The 25,261-nt window shown below is 34.1% G+C and overlaps 2 protein-coding genes across 12 annotated transcripts in view; both read left to right on the forward strand.

Moving 5' to 3' along the window:
- Nucleotides 1-25,261, forward strand: part of MGAT4C (MGAT4 family member C) — an 828,975-nt gene that overhangs the window by 765,736 nt on the left and 37,978 nt on the right. For 9 of the 11 annotated variants that reach the window (XM_082419025.1, XM_082419029.1, XM_082419019.1 and 6 more), the window contains one exon: nucleotides 12,623-12,673. The exons of 1 other annotated variant lie outside the window; for it this stretch is intronic. The gene's annotated coding sequence lies outside the window, so the exon portion shown is untranslated. Of the gene's footprint in view, nucleotides 1-12,558; nucleotides 12,674-25,261 lie in introns of those variants that run through there. One more of the 11 variants, XM_082419021.1, reaches the window with a different exon arrangement.
- The window catches only part of RASSF9 (Ras association domain family member 9), a 417,955-nt gene that overhangs the window by 205,279 nt on the left and 187,415 nt on the right, over nucleotides 1-25,261 (forward strand). The gene's annotated exons all lie outside the window — the stretch shown is intronic.

The following is a 25,261-nucleotide window of genomic DNA, read 5'->3' on the forward strand; positions in this document are numbered from 1 at the left end:
TTGAAAGCAAAGCACCTGGCCCAAGCTCTCTTGCTCTACACCATCACAAAGTTGGAGGCCCATAGCGGGAATGAACAATGGGGGAAACTGATGAGAGGAGGTCTTCCTTCCTCCCCCCACCTTCCTCCAGGAAGTATATGAAGACTGCCCTCCACCTCCGATTACTTTCTACAAGGGGATTTTGCTGGCCAGCCCCATGCCCCAGCAGCACTGGTAAAAGTTTGTCCACTAAGACATTCCCTCGTCAGCCTTGTTCAAACCCAGAATTCACTACCTACAGTCATTTCCTCAAAGGAGTCCCCTATTGGACTGAATTCTTCACATGAATTTTCTGAAGATACAGAATCTGAGGAAGAAATATTTCTATCATTTTGCATCTTCTTTCTTTTGCTTTACTGGCTATGAATTAAGTGTTTTTAGATAATAGCACAATTTGAGACTTGATAAAATTATAATTCTTAGAATATAATTTCATAGTTAAAAGTGATGTCTTAAATTATTTGAACAAATTATTTCCAATTTAATGGACTCTCTAGATTGGTAAATTTTGTATTCTGATATGATTAAATAGCCAATCATAACAAAAGCTACAATAGGCATTTTATATGAGGAGTTAAACAACTATTATAGATCGTTTTGAAACTTTAATAAGCCATATATGTTTCCTAAAAATTTATAAGACAATTGTGAAAGTTTCCTGAACTTTACCTAAATAATTTTTATTCATTAAAAAAAAAAACAAAACAAAAAACAAAAAAGATGTGGAGCCTCTGGGAAAATACTATTAGGGAAAAACAATTCTTTATTCTTTGAGTGACATGACAACCTCAAAGAGGGCTATCTGTCTAGAGGCCTCCCCCAGTGTATCAAAAAAAGAGGATTAGAGGCCTTGAGCCTCAGATAGGTTTGTCATCTCCAGAGATCTCTACTTCCTTTGGAAAAACTGAAGCTGTAGGTCTTGTTTTAGTTGATAGCCATATTTGCATGTTTCCCTCTCTACCTCTAGGAAATTGAGAACAAAAAAGTTTTCAAAAGACAACGCTCTGTGTCCATTCTCTTGCTTCCTGCTTTATTTCTGTCTCCATTCTGAGTAAGACTGCTGTCTCCCACTTCTCTGATCAGTTTCAGTATGCTGATATGCATCATAAAGTGGATGGTGTGGGAGTGATGGCTTACTCCACAAGTGTTAGACTCCTGTTCAGAGGTTGTTGCTCTGGTACTCTTAAGACATAGCGCTTGTCAAGTGAGAGAGGCAAGAACCAAAAGGATAGAATCTTTGTCATTTTAGTTCATGGTAATCAGAACCACAGTGTTCTGACACTGGTTTTGTGTCAGAAAAGTAAACGTATCTGGCTACCACAGTCTAGGTAGAATAGCCTTTATCAGATATACAGGCCACATCACACTGGCGCTTGAACTATCCTATGTCCGCCCTTCCAGAATGGATATATCCCCGGGCGAGGGTTCGGGTGGGCAGGGAATGTCTGCAGCCACAAGAGAACAGAGGAGATAGCTGTTTTCAACCAGCAGAATGGACACTAGAAACACTGGTTTTAGCCCAGCTGGTCAGTAGAACTATGGTTCCTTCTGAAGGCAGAAGAAATCAGCAAAGGGGTGAACAAATGTGAACAAAGGGATGAATAGAACACAAAGGAGGCACTAGGGTGAACATTAAGGGGAGATGTTCGATCTTCCAGGAAAATGGAATGCTCTGGCATATGAATTGAATGAAATGTTTGTGTAAAATATTATATTCTTTAAACTCAATGCTTTTCCTAGAAATGTGGATATCTCTCTAAATGCTTTGCATAAACTTAAGACTGTCCACTAATGAAATTGGAATTGGGAAGAATTTGAGGGCAAACTTGAAAATTGAATATGTTTTTTACATCTAAAAGATAAATAAAATATTAAATTAGACATTTAGATATATCTGTTAGAGTTGAATAAACTCTTACCTTTTTATTAAAATCATGGGGAGACCAAGTAAAAAATGACAGAGAGACATTTATCCACATAATATATCATGGATTAATTTTAATTCAAACCTAGAAGACATTTTGTATATGTTGCCTTGAGGAAATTACCAAATCTCTTGTGGTCTCAGTTTTCTAATATAAAAGATAAAGATAATACCAAAAATTGTTGAGCTTACTTTATAAGACTGTTTTAAGAATCTATGACAGTAATATATTTGAAGCATTTTCAAATTTAAAACACTGTAAATTTTTAAGTATAATTTAATTGTAAGCCTTATTGAATAAACTACTGGGGAAAATATTTATCACTATTAGTAGACTGTTAAGTTTATTTTTCTTGTAAAAGAGGTTATGAGAATAGTTTGAATATTTTATTTTTCATGATACAAAATATTTTTATAGATTTTGGGGGCATTCATACTCTTTACACAAACTACTCAAAAGAGCTATTCAAAAGAGAGCTGTCATCTTTCTGATGAGGCTTTTTATTTTGCACTATCTTTCTAGCAGATTTATTATAGCATTTATGTATATCAGTTAATTTGAAGGAATATTACTTTCTAGATAATTTAGGCCCCAACATCATATTAATAACTAAAATGTATAGATATAAAAAATACCCATTGTTAATTAAGTGTGGATTTTCATTTATAACCTTTTTTTCTCTTATAAAAATATCTATCTAAGGTAAAATTTAGTTAATGACTAAGCAAAGAAGTGAGGCAATGTAGGTTAAAATCAGATTTTAAAAGCCCTTAAATTTAAGTAAATCTATGATAATCTATTATTATGAGGTCTGGAAAGAACTGCCAAATCAAAAATACCTCCTCAAATAGCAGTGCATAGAATTCAAAATTCTGTCTGCTAGAGAAATCTTGTGTTATTTTCCCTGAACAGCTCCAGTTAGTGGGAAAATGTCATATAATTTCATTATATTAGTCATTTATCCATTATTCAATATCTATTATATTCCAAACACAAAGATGACATAATATAATTTCTGTCCTTGAGCTTACAGCATTGGGAAGTTACAGACATTCACAGAAAGATTGCAGTAAGATGTAGTTCATCCTCTAATTATAGTCTCAAGAAAAGGATGACCAACATTGCTGCAGAGGTTACAGACCTTCTAAAAAAAGTGGCATTTGATCAGGATTTTGTTCTAGGAAGATGGAATATATGTTCAAAAGCACTGAAGCTTGAAAGTTCATATGAAATGTGTTTGAAAAATGGCAGGTAGTCCACTGTGGCTGAGGCATAAGATGCTTGGTGTGAATAAAATACATGGCAAAGAAATTTATTTAACCAAACAGACAATGAGAAAACAATACAGGGATCAAAGTGTAGAGTGGTCTGACTGCAGCTGCATTTAAGACATTATTTTGGCAGCAGAGTTATCTGATTCACTTATCTAATTGGCTGGAAGAGACAATAGACACCATTTAGTTAGGGATATACTGAAAAGCCAGAAGGGTAGCTGCTGTGCAAACAGGAACATTACCTGGAGCCTGAATGCTTGGGAAAAGAGAGCTCCAAAAGTTTCAGTGAGAAGATGTTTTCCTTAATCCACAACTTTTCCCCAATGTCATTGTTATGTGCCATTGTGTCACAAAAGAATAGTGAACAGACGTTATTCCCCTTTCCTCCAACCCAGATTCACCAATGAACTCCCTGCCCTTCTCCTGAACTTGACTATATGATTACTCTTTGGCATTTGTGAATTTAACATTCCTGGTTTTTCATTAGTAGTTGAAAAACTGTGAAAGTCCACATCATGTTGTGATTTTTTACACACATTTTAAAGGCTTTAAGATGATACACAAAAATGAGTCACTAGGCGAATACATGCATCCAAACCACCGGTTTTTATACTTCAACTTATCTTTTAAAGAAAGTTCCACTAGTCTTTAAAGAAGATGTAATTATTGTGAATGGTTAAAAAACAAGAAAAAGGAATCAATAAGCAAGAAACAAAAGAATTCTGTTATGTAGTAAAATGTGACCCTAAAAAAAAGCCATGTATTAGTGTAAATGATAGAGATGATAAAGGAAAAAAGGTGAGGAAGTTTAAAAACTAAATCCAGATAACTGATGCTTTGAATAAAAGAGTAGAATGTGGGAATTACCAGTGGGTTATATCTATAAAAAGGCCATCAAATAATATTCATGGATATGAACAAAGTTTACATAGTTTCAGAAATATGTTACTACGAAATTAGCAAATTTAGAGAATTTTCAAGGTTTCGGGAATGTAAACGACATTCTATTTTTTTTTTTTTTTAATAAATTTATTTATTTATTTATTTATTTTTGGCTGTGTTGGGTCTTCGCTGCTGCGCGAGGGCTTTCTCCAGTTGCGGCAAGCGGGGGCCACTCTTCATCGCGGTGTGCGTGCCTCTCACTGTCGTGGCCTCTCTTGTTGTGGAGCACAGGCTCCAGACGCGCAGGCTCAGTAGTTGTGGCTCACGGGCCCAGTTGCTCCGCGGCATGTGGGATCTTCCCAGACCAGGGCTGGAACCCGTGCCCCCTGCATCGGCAGGCAGACTTTCAACCACTGTGCCACCAGGGAAACCTGACATTCTATTTTTTTAATTTAATTTTTATTTTATATTGGAGTAGAGTTGATTTACAATGTTGTGTTAGCTTCAGGTGTACAGCAATGTGATTCAGTTATACATAAACATATATCCATTCTTTTTTAGATTCTTTTCCCGTATAGGTTATTACAGAATATTGAGTAGAGTTCCCTGTGCTATGCAGTAGGCCCTTGTTGATTATCTATTTTATAAATATATAGTAGCATGTAAATGTTAATCCCAAACTCCTAACTCCTAATTTATCCCCCCCGCCCCACCACGTTTCCCCTCTGGTAACCATACGTTTGTTTTTGAATTCTGTGGTCTGTTTCTGTTTTGTAAATAAGTTCATTTGTATCTTTTTTTTTTTTTTTTTTTTAGATTCCACATATGAGTGATATCATAGGATATGTGTCTTTCTCTCTCTGACTTACTTCACTTAGTATGATAATGTCTAGGTCCATCCATGTTGATGCAAATGGGATTATTCCATTCTTTTTTTTTTTTAAATATCTTTATTGGAGTATAATTGCTTTATAGTGGTGTGTTAGTTTCTGCTTTATAACAAAGTGAATCAGTTATACATATACATATGTTCCCATATCTCTTCCCTCTTGCGTCTCCCTCTCTCCCACCCTCCCTATCCCACCCCTCTAGGTGGTCACAAAGCACCGAGCTGATCTCCCTGTGTTATGCGGCTGCTTCCCACTAGCTATCTATTTTACGTTTGGTAGTGTATATATGTCCATGCCACTCTCTCACTTTGTCCCAGCTTACCCTTCCCCCTCCCCATGTCCTCAAGTCCATTCTCTAGTAGGTCTGCGTCTTTATTCCCATCTTGCCCCTAGGTTCTTCATGACCTTTTATTTATTTTTTCTTAGATTCCATATATATGTGTTAGCATACGGTATTTGTTTTTCTCTTTCTGACTTACTTCACTCTGTATGACAGACTCTAGGTCCATCCACCTCACTACAAATAACTCAATTTCATTTCTTTTTATGGCTGAGTAATATTCCATTGTATATATGTGCCACCTCTTCTTTATCCATTCATCTGTCGATGGACACTTAGGTTGCTTCCATGTCCTGGCTATTGTAAACAGAGCTGCAATGAACATTGTCATACATGACTCTTTTTGAATTATGGTTTTCTCAGCGTATGTAACATGTTGTATTTTCTTATTTAACTTTAAATTTTTATATTATTTTTTAAATAGATTACTCATTTCATATACTGCATACTTTTTTGGTTAAAATAATAGTTTTCACAAATTGACGTCAATTTTAAGAAAATATATAGAATAACAGAGCTAGTGAGTTATTGCCAAAACAAAGGCTTAAATGAGTTCTGAATTAATTAAAAATTTCCAGAAGTATGCCTGAGAAAATTTTAAAGGAAAAGAAAATATTTGTTGAAACTAGTGACTAGTGACTAGTATAGCAAACCCTTTGATAAGCAACAACTAACAACCATTTTGCTTAGTAGGAAATATCTACAAATGGCTACTTTTCTCTAAAAATTATTATCTACTTCACTCCATTTGTCTAGCCTGGGTGAGGATGCCCAGGATTTAGGCAAACAAATTGGAAAAGGAGGAATGAGAAAAGCACTGATGTTTAGAGAAGAAAGAATAAAGATATGAAAAGGTACCTAAATCCCAAGTAAAGATCAAGTGAAAACAAGAGGCCATTCCCCCTCTACCCCCAAACATTTTAGGTTGGCAAAGATTTAAAAAGTTTGAAAGGATACAGCAGCCAGCTGGAGTGTGAGAAAAGAAATATTCATGTAGTTCTGGTAATATTATATTAGTGAGTGTCGAATGTAGATCCTTTCAGTTCATGGGAATCATGTGTGTTTCTACTACAAAAATTAAATACACAAATCAATGAAAGAACTGGGTTTAGATGGTTCTTATAGACAGGGGTAGTGTTCTCTTGTCAGTCGTTCTAAGCTATATCATTCTTAGCAACATAATTTATGGTTTGTGATTTATATTCCTTTGATTCCAATGTATTTACTCATGTAGTTCTCCTTATCAAGATGTCCTTTCATTTCTGTTTATCTAATACCTATGTACAATTACAACTAATATGTTCTCTTGTCACTTAATATTTCACATTTTGTATAATCTCTACACATATGCTTATTCTCGCAACTAGATGGTCAACTCTTTGAGGCCCAGGAATTAATCTTAAACATTCTAGTATCACCCCATTTCTAACACAGTGCTTTATGTAAATTTATGATCAGTAGCTGTAGTTTGAATAAATCATCACTCTTACCACAAACATTATTATTATATAGAACATGCTAGTAGACATTGATGAAAATTTAAAATATGCACATTTTTTACCAAAAACTGGTTGACTACCTACTGCTTGCCAATGCTGTACAAGACTCTGGGGATACAATTGTGTGCCAAAATAAACAGGGTCCGATTTATGTTCTAAGAGATTAGAAAGATGTTAAATAATTAAACTAGTCAATATATAATTAAAAATTGAGATAACAGCTCTGAAGAAAAGAAACAATTTTTTCATATAGTTTTGAATTCTATGTTCTCTAGCAAAGAAAAATACTCATTTGAAACCAGAATTTTTTTTTCCGCTTTTACACTAAATACATTTATCCAGAAGTTATCTTTTCAACCACATGTGGGAATCACATTCTACTTCCTGTGCAACTAGATGCACCTGTGGTCTAGGTATGATACTGACCAAGGTTCTTAGCCTTCCCCAACTAATAGAAATTTACTAGAGGCCAGACAAGAAATTCAGGCAAGGCTTTATTGGGGCCTCTGCTGCAGCAGGGCCGGGGAGCAAGAACAAGTAATAGGTTCCCTTGCTCGTTTGCTCCCTGCGGGGGACAAGCTTGTTCCTTATCTGGGGTGAGGGTAGGGGCGTGTCCGGGGGTCAGGCCAGAGGGGTGGCTTAGGTGTTTTGCTCACCCCTCTTGTGGTGTTGAGTTCAGGGGTCATGTGCAGTACCCTGCTTTTGCTCCTGACCCAGTTTTTGCTCCCAGCTCTTCAGAAGTGTCAGTTGGGGTTTTTTGGTCTTTTTGTATCTCTTGTCCAGAATTTGCCCCAACTGCGCATGCATGCAGTTATTTTTAGTCCCATATAGTTTCTTTGTATTTTGTTGCTCAAGGAGAGGTGTGTCCAGGTGCAAGCATTGCAGCACTGCAGCAAAGGGTCCCAGGTCCCAGCCTATCTCAGGTGGACTTAATAAATGGACACCCAATATCTTTTTGACTGTGAAAGGGGATCCTGGACCCTCTTCCTCTACTTCACTTTTCTGTGGATGAACACTGCCCAGGGAATAGTCAGCTCCAGTGTCACAGATGACTCTACGTAGTTGGCTTCTTAGCCTACTTAAATGGCCTCCTTAGTTCAGCTAAGGCAAACCATGCTCAACCAAGGGGCAAAATATCCTACTTTTTCAGTTTGAAGTGTTCAAAGACCATTAATTTGCCTTTTCGTCACTTCATCTACAATGAAGGAAATTTTCAAGGTTGAGCTAGTGATTTTCCAACATTGTAGGCACCAAACTTACTTGTAAATATTTAAGTTAAAAAAAGTCACTGTAGCTAATCATCTCATTTACAAGTCAGGTTAAACATGTGGGCAGTAACATGTGTAGGCCAAAGTATGTTAGAACAGATATGACACTTCCTAGTTCCCCAAGGATCTTTCACTCTGCTTGGCTGATTCTGCAACTCCAGAAAAGTGCAGCCAGACTCCAATAAAAGAACAATTTGCCTCTTCTTACCTTTGCTGCCGTTTGCATTTCACCACTCAATTTACAGAGAAGAAATCTATTACTCAGCAGGTAGTGCTTGCACAAATGAAAGATAAATTTTTCTTCTAGATAGGACAGATCAGTGAGACTCATAAAATATTAATAATGAAAGCTTTAGGAATTAGGTATATCCCTGACCATAGGTTTCTCTTGACAGTGAAGCACTGTCAGTTTAATCCCTTTTTTTTTTTCCTGCAAGAGTCCCATCAAGAATGATATGAAGGGAAAAGAATACATGATTTAAGATTCAGATGAGCATAGATTTTTTTTGAGAAAGGTAATTTTTCTCTCTTTCATTTTCTCTCATGTTTTGTGTTCCTTATCTGCTATAAATTTCACTGAGTGATGTAGTGTGATCGATTTGATTCTTGAAGCTGCTCATGTGCTCATGAAGGAAATTGCTTGAGAATAATACAGAAAGTACACATTTCTTATTATTTAACATACAATATAATAATAGCTGACATTTATGTGATTAAAGCAATTCATTTATCCAAAAATTAGGGATCTAGTGAATGTGTATTCAAATATACATCATCAAAGAATGGCTCTGTATTCTTCAGAAAGTAATTGTTACAGATATTTTTCACCTGCTGAGATTTATTATCTTGAAAATCCTTCCATGATCATTAAAAATGTATAATTATTTTTAGGTTTACTATTTCTTTGTAGAATGCTTAGTCAATTACCATTACCCTGAGATTTTTTTCAACATGTATTTTCATTTTATACAGAAACAAAGTTTACATTTATAAAATTTAAGGATCATAGAAATTTATTATTAAACTCTTATTATGGCAACCTGAATAATTATATGTATTTATAAATTATTTTTAGGTTTACTATTTCTTTGTAGAATGCTTAGTCAATTACCATTACCCTGAGATTTTTTTCAACATATATTTTCATTTTATACAGAAACAAAGTTTACATTTATAAAATTTAAGGATCATAGAAATTTATTATTAAACTCTTATTATGGCAACCTGAATAATTATATGTATTTATAAATGTGTACTTATATAATATAAATTTAAGTATCTATAATGTTAAATATTTGAATATTTAAAGTTTAAATATTGGAAATTTGCTGAAAATAATAAAATAATTTTATTAACCAATTATTTTTAAAATTCTTTAATTTTTTTATGCTAACATTATTTGTAGCATAATTCACAATGTTTTTACTCATGCTAAAGAACAGAAGGATATTAAACTAACCATTGTTCATAGTAATGCCTCAAAAGGAAGACACCCAAAAATGAAACTAAATACATCTAAATCATATCTATTAGAATTTAAGACATATTGAAAATGCCATTTAACATGCTAAATATTAATAACTAGAAAAATAAAACACCCTTTTTTCATATGCTTTATTTCTCTATCTAAATAGAATAAATTCTTATACTAATAAATTTGTTTTTATATCAAAATAATGTTTATTAAGAGAAGGTATATGACTATACAATCAGAGAAATTTATTTTTGCTTAATTACCCTTTACTTAATTGAATATCTTGTTTCATGCATCTCTTCTCAGGTACATCCCTGATGTTTTTCTTCAGTATATATGCACAATTATACAAAATCCAAATGCAATCCTTATAAACCACTAATGGGTTCCTAAGATCCTGTGTTTACAGTATATGTTGAAGTCTCCAGTTGATGATATACATACAAGGACAAATCAGCAGATTACATTTTGTTAATCAGCCTTTTAGAAAATTCATCAACACACTGTAAAAAAATCAGATCTTTTGTTAAAACATATCTTGAAGTATGTTTAAGGTCACATCACTAGTAAGTAAAAAGACTCAAGACTTAGGTCCATTACGAAACACCTTGTCTTGAAGGATATTATTATATTCTCAAACCCAATAGTTTTTCATGGTTGCTTGATCATCTGAACACCACCTCTAGTGTCTGGAATGCCTTTATCAATACATTCTATTCATAAGTTTGAAAACAAACTCCATAGCCCAAATGCCCTGCAGTAGCTAAGTACCAGCTTGCACAGAATTAAACTCATTGTTACTATAGCCTTCTGCATACCAAATTTTTTGGAATCTGTAGCTAGACCCTCTTAAGTCCTACCTCCTTTCTGCCCTGCTCTAATAATTGTAGGTGCCACCCTCTCCGTGCTAAGGTATAACCAATTAGCTGTAATAATAATAGCTCCATACTGAGAAATGAATTTATTTGAAATGAAAATTCTAAAATGACTATTACCATTTTAAAATATCAATCTCCCATTGCAACTGTTCTTGCTATACCTGGAAGCTACAAAAGAATGAAAAAAATAGAAGAGAATTACAGAAATCCTAGTGAGGGTCTTTTTGACCACAGAAGCTGACCACACCGCATCTAAGTGGAGATGAAAAAAGCTGATGAAGGTGTCCGGAGAGGCCAAGAAATCTGTGCCTCAAGAGCATATGAATTTTCACAGTTAACCATTGTGTAAAACAATAAATCTTTATATAGCATTAAACTTCAGAAAATAACATTATTGGTTCCTCAGAAGTACCTAAATAGCCCAGAGAAGCACTAAATGTTTAAAATATAAATAGTACTTTTAAGCCTAGTGGAGAAAAATAATGCAAAATAACAATGCATTTATTCCTCAAACTATCTGTGCTTAAAGAATATGCACATGACTTTAAAGACATTATTAGAGACTTCATGTATTCATTGTGTTATAGATGCACAGTTTTCTTCTGAATATCTCTGTTAACAAAATCTGGCAGACATTCAATAGCAAACTGTGTTCCAAGCAATGAATTCATAATGTTGTAGCAGGAACAATCTCTTTAATGTTGTAAGACTTTATATATGATGGAAAAATCAATAACTTGGATAAACATGGAACAAACTAGCTCATGTACTTTTTCGGCGACGTCCCATTTGATTGGAAACAGTTTTCCCCTGCCCATTTGTAGTTCACACATGATCACAGCCAAATAGGATTTTGCTTTTGTTCTTCACCTTAAGATCTGGTACGTATAATGGGTAAATACTAAATCATTCTTACTTGTAAAACCCTGAATCAAAGACACAGGATTTTTAAGAAATCCTCTCCTCTCAAAAAGAAAAATAAAAGGGCCAAAACGGTAAATATCAGTCATCCAGAAGTCCCAGGAATTATGCCAGGACTCATTTTTCCTACTTTAGCTAGACTCATTATTAGTACATTAAAAAATTTCGAGACAAAATAGTGAATGATTTCCATTGCATTCATGGCATCCTTCTCCCATCCCCGTTTCTGTTATGCCAGACTTTAGTTTGGGGATCCATATGGTTTTGTGGAGACTGACTCCTCTTCTGGCTTCAGGGGTGGGATTTATATAACACAGCTAAGCCAGTGTTATGGGCTGAATTTTGCAAGTCCAGAGTACATCTCAGGATTTTTTGGGGGGAATATGGTAAAGTAAATATCCCCTCTTTCTACCTGAGAAGAAGGAGAAAGGATGTAGTCCTAAGTGCTGGTGGCATTTACCTTAATATCACAAGGGGAGCCTTAGGATGAAACCAACCTCATAAGAGCAGAATGTTGAAAACATGCCAGGTCTACCTGTAGATTTTTAAGTTGTGTGAGCCAGTTAATTATCTACACTTGAGCCATATGAAATTACTAATTTGATCATTTTTTATCATAAAAAAGACAAGCTCATGTTGATCAACCCAATGTACTGCTTAATCCAGAACTTCTGTTGCAAGCTAATAAAACTCTCTAAACTGAAGATATGGACACATAAAATTCTATGCCTTTGAGAATTTTTAACTTGTTAAACTACTGCCAAAACATAAATTTATAAATTAAAAATTAAATTATAAATTTAATTAAGTTATAAATTAAAGTAAAAAAATTAATTATTCAAGGAGTATATTGATACCAGTAGAGTTTCTAATGAAAGATTTCAAAAGGAATCTTTTGGATACAGAGGTACAAAGAAAGTTATAGGAATATGATAATGTTAAAATATATGTGTATATCTTTATATTATATAATATATACTTCAAACATTTAATTTGGCTACTTTTAATGAATAATTTAACTTAATATAAAGAATTGTTCTGTGAGATATATATATTAAAGCATTATGTTAAAATGTTTATTCTATATTTTTCTCTCAATTTAGAAAACTAGTGAATATGAATATAATATGATTGCATGGGAATAACAAATTATCTAAAATAATTTTTTTTTACCTTTAATAAATAATAAACAAGAGGATTGTATTAGTAATATTGGGCTTTCTTTTTTCCAGTGTATCAACATTTTCTGCACAGGACAGATTGTGAACAACTTCTTTCTTAAGGTGAGATTGGGTGTCATTCACAGTAGAAGTTTGAGAGGCTATAAATTTTTTAATATATTATCAAAGATATTCCATAAGTCAAATTGTCTTAGGGTAGTTATGCATGCCTAAATTGAGGGTATTTGCTCATCAGTTTTATATGCATACATTCTATTTGTTCAAAAGTACTACTTTTACTGTAAACTCTAGAGAATGTTTATTGGAAATTTCTGAGTTTATCAAAGCATGTAACTTGATATTTTTATTAAAACTTGGAAATTTTATTGATGCTAAAAGAGAAAAACAAGCCACAGAACAAAAATAAAATATACTATTACAACTAATACAATTAAGATATCTCTCAGAGCAAATGAGTACACACACATACACACACACACACACACACAGAGGCATGTTAATATTTTTAACTTCCTTCTAAAATACAAGTATATTAGATTATTTTAATTACCATGAGCCATCAGATTTTTTTATCAATGCTGTGGGTATTTTTGCTCTATTATTCCAAGAATTAGATATTCTCATTACTGTATTATAAATTAATATTATATTAGATTTACTCACATATTTACCACTATTTTTTCACTGTTCCTTCTTATTAGAACTTCCACCTTATCTATTTATTTGAAGTATATTTTTTAGACTTTCCTTTAGTGAAGATTTCTCAGTTTTTCTTTGTCTGAATGTATTTGTATTTTGCTCTTGTCCTTGGAAAATAGTTTCTCTGAACTGTGAGTCTACATTGTCAAAGATTTTTCTGACACCATTGAAGATTTTATTCTGTTATTTTCTGGATTCCATTTATTAATGGCAAGTCAACTGTCTGTCTAATTGTTATACCTGCATAGGTAATTTGCTATTTCTCTTTGGCTGCTTTTAAAATCTTCCTTTGTTCTTTGGTGTTCTGAAGCTGGTTATGACGTGTATAATTTTTATGTATCCCACTTTAGACTTGTTGTGTAGAATCTGAGGATAGATGTCTTTCAGCAATTCTGGAACTCCTTGGTCATTACCTCATTTAGTGTGACTCTTTCCATTTTTCTCTATCTTTTATGTCTCTTAATTTTTTTCCAAATCATTTCATATTTTCTTAATATCATATTCTTTGAGTCTATATCCTGTTCACTGATTTGATCTGTATTTGTGATTTATTTTAAATTAATCTCTTTTTATTCTTTTAATTTTATAATTCTTGACACAAAATTCCACTTGAGTGTTTTACAAATTTAATAGTCTCTTTTTCTTGTTCTTATTTTCAGTTGAGCCTCTATTTTAATTTTCATGGTTCTAATTGCACTTCCAGTTCCTTCTTGTTCTCACTTGTGAAATCTTATTTTCCTTGTGTGTTTTGATTTTGACTATAATCTCACACATGTGGAATGTTATTGATGAAAATTCTTTAAGGCCAGACTTGGAGTTCCATTTTTAAAGTATTTGCTTCTACCAGTCACTCAAGGGCACTATTAATCCAGGACATTTTTTAAACTAAATGCTTTGCTTTTAAACTAAATGCTTTCAAATAGCATGGATGTAGATTTCAGGTCTGTGATGAGGACCAACTTGTTAATATGAATTCTTTTTTTTTTTTTTTCTCTAGCCAGCACTAAGGACAAGACTGTATATTGCCTTTCAGACCCTTTTTCCCCATGAGATTTCTTTCTCATTTTATGGAAGAAGTCTTCTACCATACTTTTCCCTTTATCCTCATGAAGCAGTCAAAAGGGAAGCTCAAGCTTTCCGAGGATCTCTAGAAGTTCTCATGTTGTATGCTGGCTTTGGTGATACCTCTTAGGATTCCTGCTTTTACTTTGATCTTAGTCTTTGCAGATTTCTTTCATGTCAGATCCAAGATTCTTTAAAAGTATGCACATACATTTGTATACATAATTTTATTCAGTTGCTTTCATTAGGAATTTACGCTGGCTATATAGATCCAGTATACTGGCTTGAAGCAGATAATAAAGTGTTTAGAGTCTACTAAAAATGCTAATACTTAATTCTTTATATTTCACAGATGGTGTATGCAGTGAGATTTTTCTCTTTTGACTCAACTTAAATAGTTGACCTCTGCTAAAACTTCAATTCAAACTAATTTTCTACCTCTACAAGTCTCCAACCTTTTCCTTCATAATTCTGATATGGTTCTGTTACTTCTTTCTCTTCCCTGAAGCAAGGACTTTATCACATTAATATTGCTAAACTACAATATTAAGCCCTGTCAAGAGTGAAAAGGAGTATAGTCTTTGTTTGATTCTGCTTTTGAAGAAAACAAAAACACATAATTTTCGTTCCTCTTCTAATCTTTTAGACTCCCAAATCACACGGTATTAATTTTATTGCTTTTGATATTCTTGTAATTACCATTAATGCTTACTATTTAACTAAGAGGGCAATTCATAAAATGCCCATGCGGGCTCTCTAATGAAGTTACCCATATGGTAGTTGGAAAAGGTGGCTAAAATTGGAGAGGACACGTACACAAGTTTTTTCTTCTCTTTACTCACGTGAAAGATGTGTATATAAAGCAGCTGTTGTTGTCATTTTCCAGCGTAAACATTTGAAAAATTTCTGTTTACTCCCTTTGGAGGCTGGCACTTTCACACTGGTTTAAATCAGCCAGATTTATTTGTAGAAAATAGTATTAAAATATCCATGTGCTATGTTTTTTAATATAAAATCCATTATTATTTTTTACTTTAAAATACAACACATGCTATTTTTCTGGAGTTTTTAAGATAATGTGAAAATATCAGTACAAAATCATTCAGTTTATAACAAGCTGTTTTTTGAGGGAGGGAGGAAATTTTCAAACATAAATTTCAATCAATCAGTACCGAGTTCATTTTCATAAGCTGTTTTACTTTTTAAATTTTATTTTTCAACAGTGTCTAGTAGCAATTAAAATTCACAGTAATTTGTTTTGTCCCAAATATTTGTAGTGTATGTAGTTCATTTTTCCTTTCAATGCATTGAGGGGTAGGGCTCTTTAATTACATTTTCTACTTCCTGCATTTTCACTACTCAACTACCTACAGCTAAATCAAAGAGTTAATAACAAAATACTAAACAAAAGAAGCTATTTTATTCAAATACAGTTGAATTATCCAGCTTCATATGAGATATTGTAGTGAGCTGTCTTGCATTGCAGTATGCAGTATTAGCCTGCAGAAAATTTTAACTTTTTATAATCCTTTCATCACAGCAGATGTTTGATCCCATATTACCTATCTGTCATTTTTTATAAATATGGACTTCTCAGGAATTGAGTAGTCATCTCTCACTTTTTATTTCATTTCTTTACATAATGTTAGAGCAGTGAAGCATACCCAGTTCAAAATCCTTTGTTTTGATCTTAGTAGAATAAAATTTATGAGCAACTTAACCTCCCCAAGTGCATATTATTACAACTCCACTGGGATTCTTTAACCTGCAACCCCAAGCTAAATTTGGCAAAACCTTGAATAGATGCCTTGAATGGATGCTCTCTTAGTTAAAATTCTCAGCTTCTGTATTTCTGTGTTCCATGGAAATTATTGCTTTGTATAAAATCAGCAAGCAAATATTTGCTTACAAATTAGATAGACTGATATTGATCTGCATGTGTTTTAGAAAGGGAATAAGTCCCATTTTTTAAATATAAAATGATAAGACTGAAAATGACTGAATATTACTCTAGAAATGAAAGTACATATATCCACAGGTTATGGATCGTAAGGCTTTAGAATTGCACGGTGTGCTAGGGGAATTATGTCATGAGGGACAAAGCATAGTGATTTTTACTTGAGGAACAAACTGCTATTCTCATTATGTGGAAATGCTAAATAAATAAGAAATGTGTAGCAGTTCTCAGATTTTTTGTTCTCAGGATCCTTTCTTAAAAATTATTGAGGACTCCAAAGAGGTTTGTTTATGTGCATTTTACATTGATATTTACTGTATTAGAAACTAAAATATAAATTTTAAGATATTTATCATTTCCTTTAACATTAACAATAAACCTATTACTCATAAATAATGTATTTTTATGAAAAATAGCTGCATTTTCTAAGCAGAGCAAAATTTAGTGAGAAGGGTAGCGTTGGTTTTCATTTTTGCTAATCTCTTTAATATGTGGCTCAGTAGGAGGCTGTTGGGTTCTCAGTTCTGCTACTGTATTCACGGTTTTGATATAAAACATTATGAAGACTTTGGAAAACTCCACTGTAGACTCTTGACAGAATGAGAATTAAAAGACAAATAAAGTCTTCATATAATTATCAAAGTAGTTTTGACCTTGCAGCTCCACAGAAAAAGGTGGTGAAGATCCCAGGTAACCCTAGATGACACTTTGAAAATTACTGACTTAGTGGCTTCAAACAACAATGCACTTTCCCTCTGAGTCTACAGGTCACCTGGACAATTCTGCGAGTCTGGGCTGGGCTTGACTGAGCTCCCTTGGCTTACTCAGGTGTTTGCACTCAGCTACTGGGTTGTCTGGAAGCTGGCTGCTCTAGGATGGCCTTGGCTGAGATGATGGCCTTTGTACCTCTAGCAAGCTAGCCTGGCCTATTCCCATGGCAATGAGTGTTCCCGGAGGGAGAGTTGAAGCATGAAAGGCCTCTTGAGTTCTAGGCTTAGAATTGCACACTATTAATTCTACAGCATTCTTTTGGCCGAATGTATAGAAAAGTCAACCTACATTCATGTGTGGAAAACAGGCTCCACCTCTCGATGAGAGAAGTTATAGTCATATTGAAAAGGTGGAACATACAAGGAAGAATTTGGGGCATTTTGTCAATTAACCATAGCATCCTAGACCCGCCCCCCCAAAAAAAAAAAGGTAAAGGTAATTCTTTGTCTCATTTTCAATAGATTTGACTCTGTTGTATGTGCTGTAGGAATCTGTTAGGACATATTTAGAAGTAATAGTGCTATCATTTAAAATTCATTAGTTTGGGCCCTACACTGTAAATGCTTACCTGTAACCAGGGCTTCAGATATAACCAGGTCCTGACACAAGGACTCACACTTAAAAGAATACATAAGACATTGAAATGGATGGCAACTTTGCCAATTTTTTAATTTACAATAAGAAATATATATATTATTTGAGTTGGACATACATGTATGCATAATCAGCAAAATCTTATTATAGTCAAATAATACTATATAATACTATGGATATATCATCAAAATTCAGTTTCACAGAGACCAGAAATAGCCAAAAAATATAATTTGAACACATTTCCTCCTTATAAGGAGATAAATACAGTAAAGACCACAATGTTTTTCTCTGATTATCAAAATACCAAATATGAGGTCAGATGAGTAAGGATCTAGTGAAATCAAGCTAAGAGAGTCACATCTAATGACAAGATTTTTTGTTTTCTGTTTTTTCCTTTTCTAGCAGGGTGGGAAATGCTTAAAGTGTGTATATTGCATCTCTCTCCACCTCAAGGGTAACCATACCATTAGGGAGAAAAATATCAAAACCTTTTACAGCTTGGTTCACTTTCCTCTGGATCAGATGTTACATACTCAACTGTCTAGAATCATATAGGTAACATAAATGAGTAATGCACTTCAGTAGTAAAATATTAAGAAATTGGAGGTGGGGAGATTGTATGAAACTGGAAAAAGCCTTCCCCATCTAAATGGGATTAGCTAATACTTAGGTCCAGCCAGTTGTTGCAGTGTGGGAATGAAAGCCCATTATTACTATACACTCTAATTTTAAAAGAAATCTAGATATTTATTTGAAATTCTTCCTTTTTCACACATTGCATCGACCAAGCCAATTCTGTTAGAACCTGGAATCTCCCTCACCTGGCTATTTTTTGTGAAACCTACATCATGGGAACGTTGCAGATGTTGTCATGAAATTCCTGTTTTTTAGGCCTTGTTCCAATTGATATATTGCTTTGTTTTTGATGTTCATTCATATTGATATTTATGTATGAATATTGATATCACACACACTCATAATCTAGTCTTGCTCTGTCTTTTAAAATTTATTAAATTTTTTGCTCTCATGCATTAAAGTGCATGACAGCAAAATTAAATTTGTTCAGCATGCTAAACAAATTTAACTCAAATAAATAAAACTGTAAAAGGTGAGCAAAACCAGAGAGAATGGGAGAGGAACAGAAACAAACAGAAATAACAATTTATATAAATTTGCATTAGGCAGTTTTACCTACCATTTCACTTGGTATACCCCACTGTGCCTTTTTCCTATTGATAAGTTACATCAGTCACTTGGACTCTCTAGCATTGATTTTTTTTTTTTTCTCCTACATAAATTTGTGGTTGGATTAATGATCTTTGCATCCCTTTTTAGATTGATATCCTATGATTATCAGTTTGACTTTTAAGTCATTTAAAAAATATTTTAATATAAAATAAAGTATACTTTGAGCCACTGAGCAAATTATAAACATTCTCTTCCAGATTATGATATAACTAATATTCTCTTAGAAAGCAATGCATAAATATGTATTGCAGCTAATCAGTTTTTAGTCTTGCCTCTTTAACCTTCTTTAAAAAACTCAATGCTTTGTGCATAATAGATTTCTCAACAGGTGTTTGTTACTCATTGATACAGGTGGGTGAACTTTTCCATTTAATGTGCTTTTTCTTATGTAGTACCAGGTACAGGTAGTGACACTCACTAATATTAAGACACATTACAAGCTTCATCTCATAAATGCATAGTTAAGTGAGGAGCTCTAGCATAGACTGTATTCTTTTTTATTCCACAATCATACTGATTTCAACTTCAGTATCAATCTATAGAAACAGTGTCTTAGCCTGTTCAAGCTGCTATAACAAAATATCACAGCCTGGATAGCTTATCAACAACAGACATTTATTTCTCACAGTTCTGGAGGCTAAAGTCCAAGATCAGAGTGCCAGCATCAGTGAGGGTCCTTTTTAGAGTTGCAAACTTCTGGTCTGGTCGTATCCTCACATGGCAGATGGAACAAGCTAGTTCTCAGGGGCCTTATTTATAAGGGCTCTAATCTCATTCATAAGGGTTCCACTCTCATCACCTAATCACCTCCCAAAAGTCCCACCTTGGGCCCCACCTAATACCATCACCTTGGGCATTAGATTTTTCAGCATATGAATCTGAAGAGGGACACAAACATCAGACTATATATAGCTCACAAATTTCCTACAAACTATTTGCAAGCAGTTTTTGTTTTGACCAGTTAGCATGGGATTTCAAAATGTACAAAACTAAGTATGGATTTTTATTTTGTAATTTAATAGTTGTGTGAATGCAGGCAAGTTATTTAATCTCTGAGCCTCCTTTGCCTTTTCTATAAAACAGTGCATGACTTCACATATATGACCATTTCTTTATTTCCTTCCTTTACAAGTCATTGTCATGAAAAATGATATTTCCAATGCAGGAAAAAAAAAAAAAAACACTTGGATTTCCAAAGTGCTCCTTTTAATAGGATTATAGGCACAACAAATGTCTGTCCAAGTCAATTGCTACTTGTAATTAAGAAATTTGATTATCATTAAGTGGTTTTCTCTAAGCTGTCCATCCAAATACAGTTATATGCAATTAAAATTAAACCTTAGACACATTCTGTTCTGTTCTATTCTGTAACCATTACACTTTCACAGTTCTTTTTAATGTTGCACACATTCATCAATGAATAAAAGGAAAACTCTGAGCCAGGATCTAATTGTAATATAGCTATCTTGTAAAGTTTCTTATTAGGTATAAATATAAAGTGTAGTCACTAATATCATGGGCAGTGGTTTTAAATTAGCTAAGTGGCCCCCTTCTCTCTGAAGAAAATGAATATAAGAAAACAATAAATTAATTTCTAATCTCCAAGAAATATTTCAGCAAGTTCTCCCCTCCCCCCTTTTTGGGGGATCCAGCCTCCTGACACTTTGCAAAGCAGGAAACGATAACTGCCACAAGAAGCAGAAGGGAAATTTGGGGTTATGACACTGGGAGAAGACTCTACTAGTTTTTACCAGGCCGTACCTCTGCCCAGGGAGTTGAAAAGCAGTTTGTATGTATTTAAATAAACTATTTACAAAGCATACTAAAGTCAGCACTGGACCAGCAATGTTTCCGTTATCGCTTTCCTCCTGTGTGATAGCAGAGCCAGTCCCGCCCTCCAATTGGCTGTGCATTGCCTTTCTTTCCCATGATGACTCACCCTAATTTTCAACTCTATCTTTTCTGACCTGACACTGACATTTACATTTGCCTTAAACTATGACAAGGCTTGATAGGGCTGGAGACCTTTTCTAATCTGAGTCATTCTATTTAATTCATTGTTTGATTCTAATGCTGAACAGATAAAACTGTGTGGGACTATTGATATAAAAGGTATAGAAAGCTTATGTAAGCACAGAATCCATCACCTCTTTATTACTAGCAGTAAAGAATAATAAAAACAACCTCCACAAATTATATTTGGCTTAAGAAAGTATAGTATCCTTTGATTACATGTGATTATATCTCAGTGAGCAATAAATTCAACATTTATTTATTTACAATCTACTTGGTGACTGGCAGATGGTTAGATTTGGAAATTTAAACAGATATGATTGCTACAAGTTTTGAAATAGAAATGTGAACTAAATGGGAGCAGTTTATTAAACTGATGATGTTGGGATACAGAATTGATCTGATAGACTTTTTGGGAGGTGGGTACCAAGCTCTAGTTGCTTTGTTATCTCCTGTAGTCAAAGAAATAACCCTTGAAGTCAGGTGTTAATGTGCCAGTTTTAAAATGAAGAACCTGAGGATTAAGGTCTTGCCTAAAATCACACAATCAGTAAGTAGGAAATCCAGGGTGCAAATTCCGATGTATCTAGCTGCCATGTTATCTCTTTCAAGCAAATGAAGATGAGATTTAAAGCTGAGTTTTAAGAGTGAATTGGAGTTAATTAAGCAGACAAGGAGAAAGTAATTCGAGGCACAGAAAACAATAAAAACAAACACACATATGATAAGGTAAATGGCATCATTTAGGAAGTGAGTAGGCCCTCGTAGCTATAATATTAATTGTTAGAAAGGAATCCCTGAAAAATAGACTAGACATGCAGGCTGAAGTCAAGTTACAATGCACCTAACATGGAATGACAAGGAGGTATAAATCTTTGAAAGGTTTTAAATAAGAAAACAGAATTATAATGAATCTTTAGAGAGATAATGCTAATAACATGGTAGATGAACTGTAGAAATGAGTAGATTTTGGTAAGTCTTTTAGATTCCTGGACCCAACTCCAAAGTTTGTGTGGGGGGGAAGGGGAGGCCAGGGGTGTGCTTTCCACACAATATCAAGCAATTCACAGATACCAGCAGAGTGTCAAGAATTCAACTCAATTCTGACACTGTCTTCTGGGAGATAGCATCAGATCCCACAGGTTAAGGGCTCAGTCCTACAAGACTGCCTCCCCCACCCCCCCGACTTCAGATGCCAGTCGCAAGCCCAGGTTGTTACCTGTGCTTCTAACCGATTGGCTATAAATCAAAGGTTCCCAAGACCCCTTCCCAGGATTGATTAATTTGCTAAAGTGGCTCACAGTACTCAGAAAAACATCATACTTAGTAGATCAGTTTATTAAGAAGGGATATAACTCAGGAACAGCCAGATGGAAGAGATACATAGAGCAAGGTATGAGGAAAGGACACAGAGTTTCCATGCCCTCTCCAGGTGTGCTGTTCTCCCAGCATGTTCACCGGCCTGGAAGCTCTCTGAACGCCATCCTTTTGGGTTATTATGAAGGCTAGATTGATTAAATCATGGGCCATTGGCAACTGATTCAACCTCCAGCCCTTCTCATCTCCCAGGAGGTCTGGGGGGTAGGGCTGAAATTTCCAACTTTCTAATCACATGGTTGGTTCTCCTGGCAACCAGCCCCCATCCTTAGTGCATTCCCAAGTCACCTTATTAACATAAATAAGAGACACCTTTAAGCTTTCAGCACTTAGAAAGCGCCAAATGTTTTGGGAGCTTTGAGCCTGGAACTGTGAACAAAGACCAAATATATATTTCTTATAAATCATAATATTGTAGTAGGTCAACTGAGTAAAACCCTGTAGCTACCAACATGGGCCTCTGAGTCCAACCAACCTTGTTGTGCCAATCTATTCTAATTTTGAGGATTAAGTATAAAATTTTTACAAAGCACTATCCCTGTGCCTGGCAGATAGTGATCCTCCAAAAATATTAGTTGTTGTTATGTTATTTTGGAATTAGGACTTAATTTGATCATTTAACAAACATTTGAGGGCTTACTATGTGCCAGGAACTCTTCTAGAACTAGGGATACTGCAGTGAATAACACAGTTAAAGTCCTTGCTCTCAAGGGACTTACATTCTAGAGGGGGCAGGAGGGTCAGGAAAAAAATGGTAAAAAAGATTAGCAAAAAATATCAGAGACATTTCTGAGATAGAATTGACAGAACTTGATTACTTACTACATGTGGGATGGTGTGTGTCATAAGTGAGGGCAACAGAGGAAGAGTTAGGAATGATGCTGAGATTTTTCCCCCCTGCAGCAGTGCAGAGGCATTGTGCTGTCATTAGCCAAAATAAGACAGCAGGCCCAAGAACAGATGTAAGGAGAGTTGAGGAGAAGGGCAGAAAATGAATTTGGTTTAGAACATGTAGAGTTACAAATGTCTGTATATCCAGGTAGAGATGGTAGGCTCTGGAAATTGGCTTCTATAGAATGGTATGCTGCAGTAGGATAGAAAAAAATTTGTCTTGGTTATGCAACTATCTGTCTCCAACCCCCAGCAGAATGCTGACACCTACTGAACATGCGCATGACAATTTTGTTGTAGAAAATAATATATATTTTGAAGAAAATACTATCTGTAACTCCATGACTAACTCACAGTAAGATTATGACAAGGAAATCCCCTTCTGCTTCCCATCTTTACTGTTATTTGACTGTATCACCTCTCAGATGCAAGTAGCAAACCTTGAGTGGTTTGGCTAACTTGTATTTACAGGTTCCCTTGGGTAGGAGCAGTGTTCTCCCTTTCTAGCTCTGCTAAACAGAGGTACTTATTAAGCTGAGTGTAATTTGATATTCAATTAGAATTTAAAAGACTCCTTATTAAGAGACTCTAAGCTTTTTGAGGGGAAATATTATATTCATATTTGCATCTTCATGGTTTATCCATATGACAAATTAATAAATGAAAAATTTAAAAAGAATGTGATGTAACACACAAGGGAATGGATACACAAAACACAGATCATTGTAATTCTTCACCTAACCTTATCAAATAAAAATACTCAACTATATGATTCCTAAGATCGCTTTCTAGAAATATAATTCTGATATTAAAATTTGACTATATTGCAAATAAGTGAGTATATCGTAAAAGAGGTCTTACATTTAGAGAGATTTTATGTGTATAACAATGAACATTTTCAAATTAAATTACAAAAAAGCAATGATTTTAAAGAAATACCATACAGCAGAGACTGTATCATAAAAAAAATCTATGGATATAGAACAAAATAATATACTGAAGCTTTGGATTGTTCAAACTGGTTTTATAATGTTTTAAAATTCTCTGAAAAAAAAAATCAATTTGTACTGGAACTTTGATTTTTTTTTAATCCAATTGATCTGTTCCCTTGTGTATTTACAAACTTACCTAGAGACATCTAGTTATTCCAATAAAAATGGAGATAATCTTCAAGAACTAATAGACCTTATTTTCCCATTTACGTAATTTGATTTCAAAAGGCATATCCTTATGTAAAATGGTTGCTCCGTTACTAATCCATTGTCAAGATTCCATTTAGAGTGATTTCCCTGTGTCTCTGCATTTAGGGACTAATTTATTAAACCTATTTTCTGATTTTAACTCATTTGTCCTTTTCTAAATTAATCTTCGATCTCAAAAATGTACAAAATGAAACCTTTATTATATGGTATTCTATGCTGAAATAACCAGAAAACTCCTCTCATCCCAAGTTCAAAGTAGAAAGAATACATGTGGTTATGACTGTGGGCTCTGAAATCAACTTTCTCTGAGTTGAGTCCTTCCTACCTTTATCACTTCTAGGTGATATATCTTTAAGAAAGTCATTTAATTGCAATAAACTTGTTTCCACATGTGTAAAATGACAAAATAATGGTGCCTATCTTACAAGTTTATTGTGAAGATTAGATGAACTACAGCACATAAAATTCTTAACACAGAGCCTGGCCCTTACTTAAAGCTCAGTGTGCTGGTTATATATAAATCTGGATATTATCTGCCTCTACTGTTTATATCCCTGTCCATGAAAAAGGATCAGGCATTTTACTACTTCTTTCAGTCTTTCAAAGGTCTTTTGTAAGTGCCAATCATATGACTATCACTATGTTAAATGCTACAGACAATAATTAGAAAATTGAAAATATAGTGTTTGGTACACCAGTGTGAATGATCAAAGGTATAATAATAGTAAAAGTTCACAGTAATTACATGTTAAGTGAAAATATAGATAAATTTGCAGTAAGAAATCTTTGGTCATTTTTTAGCTATAATATGGGTTTTTCCTTCTTATTTCCTTTACCACAGCTTTTGTTTTAATGCAGTGATCTTAACTCCCAACC

Source organism: Balaenoptera physalus, assembly GCF_965194825.1.
Source record: "Balaenoptera physalus genome assembly, chromosome: 13".
Lineage (NCBI taxonomy): Eukaryota > Metazoa > Chordata > Mammalia > Artiodactyla > Balaenopteridae > Balaenoptera > Balaenoptera physalus.